The sequence below is a fragment of the Corvus moneduloides genome, chromosome 3, assembly GCF_009650955.1.
Source record: "Corvus moneduloides isolate bCorMon1 chromosome 3, bCorMon1.pri, whole genome shotgun sequence".
NCBI lineage: Eukaryota > Metazoa > Chordata > Aves > Passeriformes > Corvidae > Corvus > Corvus moneduloides.
This window is the reverse complement of record NC_045478.1, coordinates 117,267,742-117,281,982: the sequence shown is the minus strand read 5'-3', so window position 1 is coordinate 117,281,982 and position 14,241 is coordinate 117,267,742. Positions and strand designations below refer to the sequence as shown.

At 46.0% G+C, this 14,241-nt stretch overlaps 1 protein-coding gene and 1 long non-coding RNA gene across 6 annotated transcripts in view; one reads left to right on the top strand and one right to left on the bottom strand.

The window, feature by feature from the left end:
• Nucleotides 1-12,793, bottom strand: part of LOC116441612 — an 82,526-nt gene extending 69,733 nt beyond the window's left edge. For both annotated transcript variants that reach the window (XR_004239174.1, XR_004239173.1), the window contains exon 1: nucleotides 12,667-12,793. This is a non-coding gene — a long non-coding RNA (uncharacterized LOC116441612). The remainder of the gene's footprint in view (nucleotides 1-12,666) is intronic.
• Nucleotides 12,794-13,015: 222 nt separating this feature from the next.
• Nucleotides 13,016-14,241, top strand: part of PLCB4 (phospholipase C beta 4) — a 186,853-nt gene continuing 185,627 nt past the window's right edge. For all 4 annotated transcript variants that reach the window (XM_032103714.1, XM_032103713.1, XM_032103707.1 and 1 more), the window contains exon 1: nucleotides 13,016-13,207. The gene's annotated coding sequence lies outside the window, so the exon portion shown is untranslated. The remainder of the gene's footprint in view (nucleotides 13,208-14,241) is intronic.

Below are 14,241 nucleotides of genomic sequence, written 5' to 3'. Positions count from 1 at the left end.
TTAGGCTGGAAAAGGGTGAAGGACTGAAGAAAACCTCAGTGTGAGCAGTATTGTTCTGGCTTTTTGGGACAGGGGCATCTTTCAAGGCTGTAATTCTGTCACTATTCAAGAACTGAAGCAGAAGGCAAGAAAACAGGGAAAGAAGGAAAATATGAGAGACCAGGGATGCTGGAGGAGGAGGAGAAGGCTGAAGTCTGATGCAGCAAGGCTGGGAATTGAGCTGGGAGAGCTCACCCTGGGCAGGAATTACAAGACATCCATGCATTTCCAGAGAACAAATAAACACAATTGCCACCACCCATGAATACCGGCACTTCTTTTCTTCCCCCATGGTATAAAGACCTTTTGCAACTCTTTAATTTAAACCAGTGAAATTGGAGCAACATAAAATTAATTTCTCTGGGTCCTGTTCTGTAAGCATCAATTATAATGTCTAATCTACATGAAGTGCTGCTAAGTTTAGTAACCAGCTCTTTATTATGCAGCACCCAAAAGCATTCAAATGTATTCACATTAAGATGTAAGATCATACAAACATTAATTGTAGAAACATCCAAATGTTAACAGTTGGTTTTTTGCCTCCTAAGGCTATAAACAGCTATTTTGATTGGATTGCCATGTTCCTCTAAAATACACACTCTCAGAGAAAAATGTCTCAATCGGAGCTTTGACAGTGGGCACAAAGCAATGTACTGTCAGAAAACAGAGAAAGCTTAGAGGACTAGCCTTTATTTATGACAATGGCATTGGAAATCAAGGTTTGATGCTTGCTGTGGAAGAATTTCACTTGGTGGCAGAGGAAGGAGGGAGGCAGTGCTGTGAACATGTAAATCATTTATGCTCTCAATTAAAAATTTACTCAACACCTACAGTTTCTGCCTGAGTTATGGCTGGGAAAAAAACCCCTGAAAACTGCTGCCTCTGTTCCAAGGTCATGTATCTTGTCATTTAAAGGTATATTCAATTTTGTCCTATATTTGACACTTTATTTGCCTCTCAATTGGTTTTGGAATAAAATTGTGTATTCTTCTGACTTCCTTTTCAGTTTTCTCCGCAGTCCAATGATTTTCTTTCCCCTATAGCAGATTATTGTGTACCTTTTTCTTCAGTATTACAATTTTTGGCATCTCTTATTTTTCACTGTGTGTTATCTTTCTTTCTTGTCATTATTTCTTCTTCTGTGTCCTTTCATTCCTCTGCTTGTGTTGATTTCTTTCCCACAAAAGTAATCTTTCCTGTCACAGCTCACTTGTTAGTCTCTCTTTTCATTCACTTTAATTCACATTCAATTCTCCTGACTCTATTTTCTTGCTTAGGTGCCTCAAAAGGACCACTAAAACAAATCATAACAACAACAAAAAAACCCCACTGTCCAGAAAATGAAAGGAATAATACGGTACATAAAGTCATGTCAGCAAGAATAAATAATTAAAAAAAAAAGAAAAGGTGTGAACATGGAAGAAATAACCTAATCATTTACTTAAAGCAGTTTTGATTTTGTATGAAGGCAGAGCTGGCACATATTGTAATACATAATGTCATAAGATACAGTGCACCTGGGCCAGGATCATGGCATATTGCAAAGGATGTTTTCAGAAGGCATTTTTTACCACTATCTCTTTTTCTTTTGATGATTTGACCTTTTAATGTCATGGCTAGTGAAGCTGCCTCTGTCTCTTCTTTTGTACCCTAAGGTTATGACCCTACGTCTCTTTTACAATTTGGAGACAAGGGAAAATCACATTACAAGAAACTACTATGCAAAGAGCACTAGGAAGAAGTAACCGGTTGTAACAGTATGGACCATGCCTTGGCATAACTACAAATCTCACTCATCATTCAGGAATCATTTACTTTTCATAGTGTGCCTTCATCTATTAGTTAAAACTCATGTTGTAACCTAAAAACTTTAAAATTAAATAAACAACTAAATTACCCTTACAGTACTGGAATAGCTGAATTGCAAACAAACAAATGAGCAAAAAAAGACTCCAAAGCTTTCCAGATGGCTGGTTCCCACTGATGTACATTTTTTCTCTGGAGCTTCAAAACATGTTTAAATTATGAAATTTGGTGTGATTACAAGAACTTGGCAAGCACTCATTAAGGTTTTAGTCTGAGGAGTGATACTACAGAGCTGGAGAACAGAAGATGAGCAATTACGGAGCTGCATGGCTGTTCTTGTGTGTGCACAGCATTGCTAGTGTGGCTTGTAGAGCTCAGCTCTCTGGTTCCCAGGGTCTGACTTTTTCAAGTGCTGCCCTCCTGCTGCTTCCTTGGGCCAAATCCATCCTCAGTAGAGCTGGTGAAACTGGTGAAATTGCATTAATTTATTTGACTTCATTTGCTCAGAACTGCTTGCTTGGTATCCCCTGTGCTCTATCCCCAGCTTCTGCTGAGCCCTGATGACTTGGTACCTGTCTCTGCTCCTCACAGCCAGTGAGTGCCTGGTCTTGTGTCGGTGGTTGAATCTCGGACCCAAACCGGCAGGGCACCTGAGTCGTTTATTCAAAGGAGTGAGCTGGTTTTATCCACCTTTCCAAGGCACACTATTTCCTTACATGGTGGGACCTATCCCGTGTGGCCACATCAGCAACACACTCCAGTAGGGCTCTGCGTGTGACACCTCCTGCCCCCAGGGCCCGGTGCAGAGCAGCCTCACTGTGCTGCCATGTGCTCCTTTGTTCTGCCATGTGCCTCTGCAGGCAAGTTTTACAGCTCACAACCCAACTCTACCTTATAATTCCCCATAATTCCCCCTTTTCTGTTTTATACAATTAAGAATTATGGTAGTTATCCAACAGATAAAACTTTCAGAAACAACGTAAAGTTGTCTAAAACTTTTACCATCACTCAGAGTCTGCAACTGCTGGAAGGTCTTGTTTCATAGTGAAGACTTAGAAAGTCTCTTCTAGGCAAGACTTTCAAGTTTACTTTGAAAGAAGGTCCAGCTTTTTTAAGATCAAATTAGCAAGTCAAAATGACTTGATTACACTTTTAGGGCAGAAACACCTGGGTCTGATGGTATAATTCCTTAGTCAGCCAGGGCTAGGGCTTGGCCAGAGCCTCAAGCCTTGGCTGAGAAGGTTTCTCTAAAATACTTACAAAATTGCTTTAAAACTTTATTAATATCATTCTGAATGCAACTGAAAAATTAAGAACATATAAACTTCTTTACAGTCTTTTTGCTGGGGGCACACCCTATCTCTGCATCCCCCCCTTTTCTGTTTTAGCAATATGTAACACGAACATCTTTCAATTTACTAAATTCAGGAAAATGTGTAAGATAATATGCAGTTTTCTTACTATGAACAGTAAAATAATACATCTAATAAAACAACAAGCACTCACTGAGCAAAAATAAGCAAGGTAGTTATCTTCAACTGCTTAAATACTTCATTGTTTCACAGAATACATATAAATCTAGGTCTTGCAAAATCAAAATTATAGTAACATTAACTCTCTAAGTGGTTTCAGAAGGTTTCAAAAGGTAACAAGTCTAATTCCTGCTTAAAAAACTAGCTTACAGACTATAATTATTACAGGAGCATTTCTAACAAAAAACAATTAGAACAATGAGGGATCTAAATCTAGGCATTGGAAAATTACAATCAATGTGGCAACATTTTGAATAATGAAAACAGAGTTCTATGGACTAGCTGCAGGAACGACATGCCTAGCTTGCAGCCATTCTCACACAAGCTGGTGCAAATGCTGTATGCTGCAGCCTTCCCACCTCTGGGGAAGGGGCTATTGGTCCACTTAGTCTTTTTGTCTAGCACAGTATCAGCTCTCGAGAGCCCACAGTGAACGGGGGCCTTGGCTGTAACAGTGTGGGCCTCGCTGGCTCGCCTCTTATGCAAAGTCCCTCACAGCCTTTGCCATGAGCTGAGCGGAGCCACAGCCCCCCAGCTCTCAGTGCTGCTGATCCCGCCCATCCGCGGTGTGGGGGCGGCCGCCGGGAGCGGCCACGGCACAGCTGTGCCATGTGCTCGCGCTATGGCTCGCTGCCGTGCGCTCACCGCCATGCGCTCACCGCCATGCGCTCACCGCCGTGCGCTCACGGCTGCAGCGCGGCTCTGCCGTGTGCTCCTCGGCGGGGCTTTTTCACGGTACCGTCCGGCTTCCCTCCAGGGTCAAATGGGTCGGGGCACGAGGGGCCATCTCTTCCCACAGCCTCAACAGACTTACTGTCACTCACTGGCAGCGCAGAAGGGCTCAGCACGGCTGCTGCGGTGGCACAAGCGGCTTTCTTTGTCCGGTCTCTGGGTGCCACGTGCACTGAGCGCCTTACACACAGCCCTCCATGGACACAAAAGCTTTGTCAGTGCTGCTTCTAAAGCATCCCATGTCCGAGGATCAAAAATACTGGTCCTATCTAAAGTTGAATCAGTTCTTTGCACAGAACAACAGTCTGATCAAATCTGTAGACTCAACTTTCCTGCCATGTTTCTTTAAAATCTGTTTTAACGTCTCTGGAACATTCTGTTCCTGGGATACTCTATCCCCTACGTCCCCCATGGCTCAACTTGTAGGGGATTATCGCTGGCCAGCGTTCCTGCTTCTTGCAGCAGCCCTTCAAGTCCTATGGGGCTCACCAAAGGACGCACAGGTAGGCGTATAATAAACTCCTCACACAGGGCAGCATTTGTCAGCGACTGAATCTCGGACCCAGACTGGCAGGGCACCTGAATCGTTTATTCAAAGGAGTGAGCTGGTTTTATCCACCTTTCCAAGGCACACTATTTCCTTACATGGTGGGACCTATCCCGTGTTGCCACATCAGCAACACACTCCGTAGGGCTCTGCGTGTGACACCTCCTGCCCCCAGGGCCCGGTGCAGAGCAGCCTCAGTGTGCCGCCGTGTGCTCCTTTGTTCTGCCATGTGCCTCTGCAGGCAGGTTTTACAGCTCACAACCCAACTCTACCTTATAATTCCCCATAGTCCTGCTGCTGCAAATCCCTTTGTGCTGCTGAGGCAGACCCACCGCTCCACAGGGAGAGCCCCTGCCTTTTCTGGGAGAGCAGAATGTGGGGAAAGGCTTGTGGGAGGCAGCAGTAGCAACAGATGATGGGAAAGAAAGTGAGGGGGAGTGGAGGATGACAGAAAAAGAAAGACAGGAACAGTGTATTTACTATCTGTTTTGAACAGTTCTGAGGCTGGCAGAGCTGAATTTTAATGAGTCTATTCCACCCTCCAGCCTGGGGTCAAGCTGACAAAGCAGGATCAGACCTTGTGCCCCAAGTGCAAGGAAAACACACCCCAGTGGGGCAATGGTGGGGATGAAGACTGGTGAAGATTGTGCCTCTCCCAGCAATTTGAGAGAAGCGGGAACATCCCTTTACATGTCAGGTCCTCCTGGCAGCAATCACAAGAGCCTCTTTCCAGCTCCTTCAAGCCCATCCACTGCCAGCTCTTTAGGGCCAGAGGATAAAACCCTGTCACACAGCCTGAGGAGATATCCAGCACCTCCCTGTTGCATGCCTGAACAAAGCTGTTAGGAAGGACACCACATTTTTTCTGATGCAGCTTGTTGTCCAGGTGATGTTTGAAGGATGTTCCTTACTAGCCTGACCCTAGAGACTGCTCCCCTCTTTATGGCAAGGGCAGGTTGGTCAATGATACCGCAAGATCCATGGGTATGGGCAGTATTAGTATAGAGAAGGGAGAGAGCAAAGAAACCCCAAACCAACCAAACCCAAACCCCAAATGTGGCTTTGTGGTAAAAAAAGTTACCCCGAAGTTATCAAGAACATTACCCCATTGTTGTGTATTGTGTGTTGCTGCAGTCATCCCCTGCTCAGCACCAGACAATAGACAATCTGAATAGACTCTGAATAGTCTCTGAATTATTCAGCTGTAGTTTAATTATTCAAGAAGAGGATGTGGCAACGTTTCATGTCAAAAGGAGGGAGGAGGAGGGTAACTGCAGTTCCCCGGCGCTAACCTGGTGGACCTTGTGTGATCCTCACCTCACTGGTCTCCAGGGACTGGCTGCTTTGGCAGGGCACTGATGTTGCATTCGTGCTGCCTAAGTGCGTGCCCTGCAGCAAGCAGGTACATAAGCATTCAAGTGACCAACCTGCTCTGTACCTATCAAAGTGTGGTTTGCTGTCTGCTCCTCGGATTTATTGCCAAAAGACAGTTCCTTTGGGGCTCAACCAGCTGCTGTCTTATGCATTTGTGGACTCCTGCCATGTGTCACTGTCAGTATATGAATTAAAAACAAATGCTGGAAGTACAGTGGAGAGATAAATAACAGCATAGCAGGAGGAGATGTGCTTAAGCCCACGCAGTGGACTTGGTGTGACTCCTTTCTAATAACTGACTGTCCATCAAGTCATGTAATAACCTGCAGACGGCTCAGCAGTGGGCGGCATTAATATCCTTGGGCCCCTCTGGCACACAAGTGCCATGCCCTGTCCTTCCACCCTCTCCTTTCACCAGCAGACAGCCTTGCCCCTCATTGCTGTCAGGTGAAGTGCACAACAGGAACTCACTGCCACACAAAACACAGCTGGCTTGCTCCCAGGGGGCTTGTCCCCCTCCCCTGGGTGGGGAGCAAAGACAGGAGAGTGCACCTGACTTTTTGCAATGGTATCAGAGCAGAAACATGACAAGTGGCAGAAGAATTGAAATATCACGGCTATTCAGACAGTGTGCTGATGTGATTTTTTTTGTTTGTTCACTGTTCTAACCAGAATCATGGTCTGACTACACACACTGCCACTTTCAAGGGCCATCTCTGATGCTGAAGCAGTATGGAAAGCCTTTGGGTACTACACATGCACTTTAACTTGCATGGTACAAATACAGACTCAGGTGACATTGAAATACTTACTGCACCTTAATAAGATAAATTACATCATCCAACAACTCCAAGAAGTTTTGAGAAAGATAAAACAACCTGAGCCCTGGAAAAGGAAGAACAGGAACATGTCTGTAGGAGGGAAACTGTGAGAGTAATGTTATTGGTTAAATTACTTTTCCTAGAAGATCTAATGGAAAATACAGAGAAGCAGATACACAAAATGTGTACAGACATCTGGAAGGGACCTTCCACTGCAAGCACTGTGTCATACAATCCACGATAAAAACACAAACCCCATAAGCTGAAGAGTCCCTAGATTTCACTGTTTACATTGAAGGGCTAAGGCAAGAACTTGCTGCTGATGTTAGAGAGCAACTTTGGATTTCCCACTGAAATTCACTGATGGTGAATTTACCTCCATCATTATAAACAAATCACAAGTGGTTAGACACTAGGAAAATGGGTGTTGAAAAGCATCTGATGGGACTGAAAACAAAGGATTGTCAACTACTGAACTAAAAGTCACAGAAGGAGGTTGAGGGGTTGGACTGCTTTTGTCTTTTGCAACTTCTTTAAAGTCTTTCTCTAGACAGAAAAATCCTGAACTGAAAAATTCTTGCATTTTGCATTAATATTTAAAGCAGAGTACTTCTGAGTGAGCACAGATTTGTTACAGTTTATTATTAAGTTTTCCTTTACGATTTTCAAGGAGCATTTTTTACATAACCTGCTTGGCTTTCTATACATCATTTACAACACTGAGTGCTGTTGTTTCAGCCTGGTTGTGCCGATACTCTCACGATTTCCTTGCAGGCAATGCCAACCCCCTTCAGCTCTCCTGAACACTTAGACAAAAGTCAACTTGATTTGCACCCCTGCAGACACTCAGCTGAGGAGGGGGAGCAGAAGCAGGTTTGAGAGCTCAGCAGGCAGCCTGAGTCTCATTGGCCATGTGAATACATGGAGGGTGAGACTGGAGGTGAAATGCACTCTCCACACACTGGGTGAGTGAGGCTTTGTTCTTCTACAGACAGGAATGAGGAATGAGCTCTCAAAAGTGAGAAAGGAGCCCCAGGGCTCCCTCCTTGGGCTGCTGAACCTAGCACGTAGGCACGTCAGGCAGCAAGAGATCTTGTTCAGGTCATGGAAGATGGGGACAGGGATGCTGATGAAGGACAGAGCCCCTTGTCTTGCACACATAAACCCCATAAACAGTGACTGGCTCCTTGGCTGAAAAGTTGAATAGTACCGTGCTATTTTTGCTATGGATGCCATTTCTTTGGAAGGTGGAGATACTGGTACCTTAAAAGACACAAAAAGTATTGTTCAATGCTAAATTTAATTTCTTGTCATTAAACCAGGCAAAGAAACTGAACCTTTTTTTTCCCCTCTAACATCCAAACGGAAAAACACAATCTTATTAGCACAGCATTACCCTGAAAGCTCTGTTTTCCTCCCTGCTGCATTATGCAGCTTCTGGAGGAACTCTTCTCAAGCCTTATGCTTCTGTGGTGCTGCATTCAGAAGACCTGGAGCACAAGCCTGAAGATAAATATATCCCAGCATAACAAAGAGACTAATTAGCATCCTGAATAGATCCACTATGGCACTCTTGATTAGTAATAGTCACTCCTTTTAATAAGAAAGACCTCAAAAATAATAATTGCTATGTCTGTCATTAATATTATATTGCGGGCAGAGGAAAAACATTCCCTTTGCTCCCACTCATTCCTATTATATCAATCACTGTATGTGTAGCTCCCTGAAAAGCCTAGGAGGAATCTAACAGTCTTTTTGAAAGATGATCACAGATCATTTTATTTTATAATGAATCAAAGATCTGATACTGGAGGTAATTTTGCTTCTTCAGAGAGCTGGCCTTCAGTAAGGTAACCTCAGCTTTTCCTAAATCAAAGCATTTGATGGGATTTGGGTGCACAAAACAAAGGCATCACAGCTGATACAAATGATTGGGACCATGAAGGTCTGGAACAGGATGGTATTTACAGGTGTGGAAAATTAAAAACCCTGGGCAAAAAACCTACTAAAAAGGACAGCTTCAAGACTAACATCTCTTTCATTTTGCTGTGCCCTGCCTAACCAAAATATTTGTGTAGCTGAACATTTTGCAAGGGAGAGCTGGTAGAGAAATCTACAGTTAAAACTGCCAAGACATCCAGTATTTTGCCAAAATTTTAACTACCAGACTAAAATATTCCAAGCTTGCTGTCTGCCTCAAGCTGCAACAAAATAGCCCAGCAATGTCCACAAAACAGTTATGAAAAAAACCAGAAGTATTTTTTATCAAAATTATTTACCCCAGCTCTTTTTTTAGAAGTAGACCTGAAATTAAATGTCTGTCTACTTCAGTCTGCAATTTGCCCCTTGAGTGACCATTTGACTGCCTTTTTGTATTGCAGATACTCAGACCTGGCTGCAGTGTGAGACCTGGAAAATCACTGCTCTAAGTGGATGCTTTGCTATCGACTCTGCTGAGCCCAGTGTTTTCCCCATCAATACCAACCGCAGCACCATTAGTTGCAGATGGTAACACATCCAGCAGAGCCTTGTGGCAGCAGGGACAGCAGCCAAGCTCTCCCTGGGGAGAGTGTGGATGTAAGTCCATGTAGCTACATGCACTGGAGCTGCTGTGTACAGCACCTGGCCCAGGTTAATAAGCCACACTTACAATGTGTATAATGCACGTGAAACTTACCTTAGTATTCAATGTCAACATATTTAACTAGAACCATCCGTGGTGAGAAAAAAAAAAATCAATGGCCTGACCAAGAGGTGGCATAAATCAGTGAGAAGCACACACAGGTTATATCAACAGAGAATCTGTCAGAGATTGTCTGTGAACTAATGGCATAGAACCACAGCTTCGACATTCTCACTGAATTTTGCAGGTTCAGACCCCAATACCTACCATGTTTCTGTGCCTATTGCCTGCTTTCAATCACTGCACATGCTGATGTCCAAGGAGAATTTTGCCTTACACAGCCCGAAAATAGACCACTGAGAATAAACTCCTTTGGGTGGATATTCTAAGACCTAGTGGGGCTGTGATTATAAAATGTCCTGCACCCTTGTATCAGAGAAGAAAAAACATGGGAAAATCATATTACTTTACCAAAATTTCAATGTCTTTGGAAAAATATTTTTCACTCTGAATATGCTGCAGCTTGAGTGGGTTCCTGTGAAGGCAGCTCCAGTTTGTTGCTGACTATCTTCAGGTGAGGTGGCACTCTACCTCTACGAGAGGCAACCATTTAAAATGCACCAGGTTTCAGCCGATCGCTGCAGAGGTTAGGATTGTTCTGCTGTGTTTCCTGGGTCATACTGTTTTCACCTGACATGAACTGTTGGCACGGTTCATCTTTCCCTAAATCCTTTTGCTAAGCCATGAGGGTGAAATCTTTAGCATTTGCATACATTTGTATTTACTGCTCCTAAAGCTATAACTACCAAATGTCTTGTTGGAAGAAAATGAAACAGGACTGCTGCATGTTGTCCACAGCAAGGCAGCAAGTCAACCTAAGAAGTAGCTGGAAAATAGGAGGTTCTTGGATTCACTCCTTCCTTATCCTAACAAGCTAAGTCACACTGACTGCTGAAGTCAGGACGGAATCAGTGGAGAAACAAAGATCAAAGTGTTGTCAACAGTTATGCTGTGTTTAGAAGGCCAAACAGTATAAAGAGTCGTACCACAACAAAATTCACCGAACTGGGAATTAATCTTGATATGGGGCCTGACCCAGCCTTTTACAACTGTGTGGGGAGTTTCAGACCCTTCGTATGGCCCTACTTTCCATGACTTTGAACACCTTCTAGGGTGAAGTACCCTTGCTGTTAAAACTGACAGTGGCAGTAGCTCTGTTTCCTCGCAAACCCAGGGTCCTGACACGGGTTCCTTCGATGACTGCCCTTCTTTCAGTGAACAAGCCAGGTCAGGGAGTGACAGCGGAAGGGGAAGGACTGTTTGCGAAAGAACAAAGAGCAGCTTTTTCTAAAGAAACTATACTTCCACGAATTCTGAGATGCCAATATTTGCCTGCATTTCATGCAGTTACCCAAACATTTCAGGTCCCTACATTTTGCTAAAACTGTTTTAAGAACAATAATGAAGATAATAGGCCTAGCTTTACCCTGGAATAAAATCTCCTTGCACAGGCACGCAGCCATGACCTACAGTCATGTAGAAGCCATTTTTGGTGAAAGGAGATAAGAAACCATGGGAAAAGCCAGATAGAGTTATGGACCAGAATAACAATGTCAGTGCTTACAGACTCTGCAAGCTCTAGACGTCTGAAGAGAAACCACACAGGGATTCCTAAGGAGAATCCAATACTGTTTGCTAGCGAGTAACTGATTATGCCTCACTGGAATTAAATATTTTTTTGTTACTACTTATATAATAATTTACTTAATTTACATACAGCCCAATGGCAAAAAGAAAAAACAAATTAAAGGAAAAGAAAGCAATGAAAAGGACGTGGAACACTTCATTTGTGTACCCACAAATGTATCCATCTCCCATTCATTTAGAAACAAACACTTTGGAACCACAAACAAAAAGCTCTCCACTAACCCCCCTCCATCTGACATTCAAGCTGATACCCTCCATCTTTAATGGCTATAATTGCTGCTCCCATATCCTGTTAACTAGATCCCTTTAGCCCTGCCAGCAATACTGGCCTTCATCCAGCTCACGTGCTTCTCATGCAGGTTCCTTTGTTATTTCCTTCCTTCACCTTCTTTGGCGTGATACGCCCACCCTAGCCTTCGCTGCAGCTTTGCTGCACTTCATGGATTTCTAAAGCCCTGCCACCGTGCCCATGAGAAATTTCTACCTGAGGAGACATAAGCAAACACAAACATCTGCTTAACACAGCACTTGCCTCGGCACAGGAACCCCTCAGACTGCAGGTCTGCTCTGCTGACAGGCTGTCCCTTGAATCACGTGTCATCCTTGCTGTTGTTCTCAGTCCCCCTTTGCTTATTTCTTTGATAGAAGCATGGTGGCAGCTCTTGAAGGCAGAATATTTTTTTTAATCACATCCTAGTACTGGTTTCGGGATGGGGGCTCTCATTCCAAGCCTGGATTTGTGCAGTTTATGGTATAGGATAATATAGCCTGAGATCTTGGCTACTGCATTACTGGCTCGAGTAGTTCATGGCAATGCAGTGCCCTTTTTATGACCAGCAAAACTATTTCAGATTTTCTTCCCCTCTTTCCTAAACTCACTCTGGATAAGTTTTTATCTGTAGCTTGCTGCCTGTCTCGACACCAGCTCCGGTGTCCCCTCGGAGCGGTCCCAAGTGTCCAAACTCCGCAGTTCACTAACAAAGTCCAAGAGGGCGGGCTGCAGGTGAACAGGGATGAGGAACCTGCTTCGGCTGTAAAGCTCAGCACTTTGGGTTTGTGGGCGTTTCACGTTTGTTTCTTAACGCGGGGGAAAACATTTCTCGTGAAATCATTAGGAGAGGGGGAAAGCTGAGACCGGGCACATGGTGGCAGAAACAGGGGAGCACAGGGAGGGCACAAGGCACAAGGGCAGTCATGGCAGTAGTTTGTAGACAGTCATGAGCTGTGAAAGGGCTGGTCAGGGGATATCGGGAGAGGGAATCCCGCGCTCCAGACCGCCCGTGCTTCCTGTGCGCTGAGCTCCTCCACAGCTCACTCCAAATAAAACTCAAGGAGTCCAACTGTCATTTTGAGACGAAAACTGCGAGACTTTGGGAACCCTCCAGCGGCCTCCGCAACAACCCCTTTCTCCCGTCGGCTGCGTGAAAAGCAGCAGGCCTGGCGGGAGCCCGGGAGCACACGGGGGAAGGGGGATTTCCTCCTCACCCTTTTCCAATACGTGTAGTAAACAGAGGCGCGCCGGCGCGGGCATCCTCCGGGGGCACGTGTGCGGTACCTGCGGGTGCCGGCCAGCGCCGCGGTGCCTCCGCGCCCGGGGCCGTGCGGGCGGAGCTCCGCGCCCGCGGCCCCGCCGCCCACTTGCCATGCGCTGCCCGCAGCCCTGCGCGGCGGCGGGGGGAGCCGGCGGCGGCCCGGCGCGGCCCGGCCCGGCCCGGCCCGCCCAGCACAGGCGGCGGCCGCCCTGGGGTTTCCCCCGTCCCTGCCGCGTCTCTGGGCGCTGCGGGGGTTGAGGCGGGCGCGGCGGCGGGGGAGGAGGGAGGGGAAGGGAAGGGAGGAGGAAGGAGGAGTCGCCGCCGCTGTGGGGCGGGCGGGTCGCGCACACACACATACACACACATACACACACGCGCACACACACATACACACACATACACACACGCGCACACACACACACACACAGAAACACTGGCACAGCGTGAGGAGGAGGAAGGAGGAGGAAGAGGAGGAAGCCGCCTCGGCGCCTGAGGTAAGATCGGCGGGGGCGGCCACCACTGAGGCGGGGGGGACGGGGGGCGGTCGCGGGTCTGTCCGCGGCTTCGCGCCCTTGGCGGGGAGCGGCGCTGCCCGGCCCCCCCCGCGCGGGCCGTAACCTTGGGCTCCCCCGGCCGCGATGGACGCGCGCGATCGTGTGGGGCTGTCAGACGTGTGGGGCTGTCACCAATAGGGTCTGTCACCGTGTGGGTCCCTCACATCCGTGTGGGGCTGTCATACGTGTGTCTGTCATGCATGTGGGTCTGTCATACATGGGTGTGTGCCACCTAGGTGTGTCTGCGTGTCACACATGTCTGTGTGTGGCATACATGTACGGCTGTGCACACACGAATGTGCTCGTGTCACATTCACGTATGTCTGTGCACACACGCGTGTCCGTGTGCTCCATGTGTGGATCCCTGTGTGGATCCTGCTGTGTGTGCGCCTGGCGATTGGAGTCTTCCCCTCATCCTCGCTGCTGTAGTTTCTGAGTGTATCCGGATTTTGTCAGTGCTGGGCGGTATGACAAATGTTTCTGTGTAGTAAAGTATAACTTTCTTGCAGCGGGATTTTTTTTTTCCTTCCTTTTTTTTCTTTTTTTTTTTCCTTTTTCTTTTTCCTTATTTTTTTTCCCCTGGGAGGAAGGCAGGCTCACCTTTGAAGATTGCTTGTTTTCTTTCATATATATCCAAAGGTCTCTGGGGATACAAGTGCTCCTGTTGCCTCTGTCTGTGGGGTTATAATTTACAAGACGTTTTTAAATCACTTAGTGGTAATTTTCAAAGCAAGGTGTAAAAGCAATGTTTCCATTTCTATTCCATAGCCATTCCAAGACTGTGCACTGTATTCCATGCACGGCTTTGAATTATGTGCAGTCAGACACCTGTTACTTAATCCTGCTTATCCTTTCCAGTTACAGTTATCCAGCCTTGGCTTCTTTTTTTTTAATATCGCAAAATAAATTACAAATATTCTTTTGTGCTGGCATCTAGTAGAAACCCAGGAATCTAATGCGCTTGTGAGGTATTT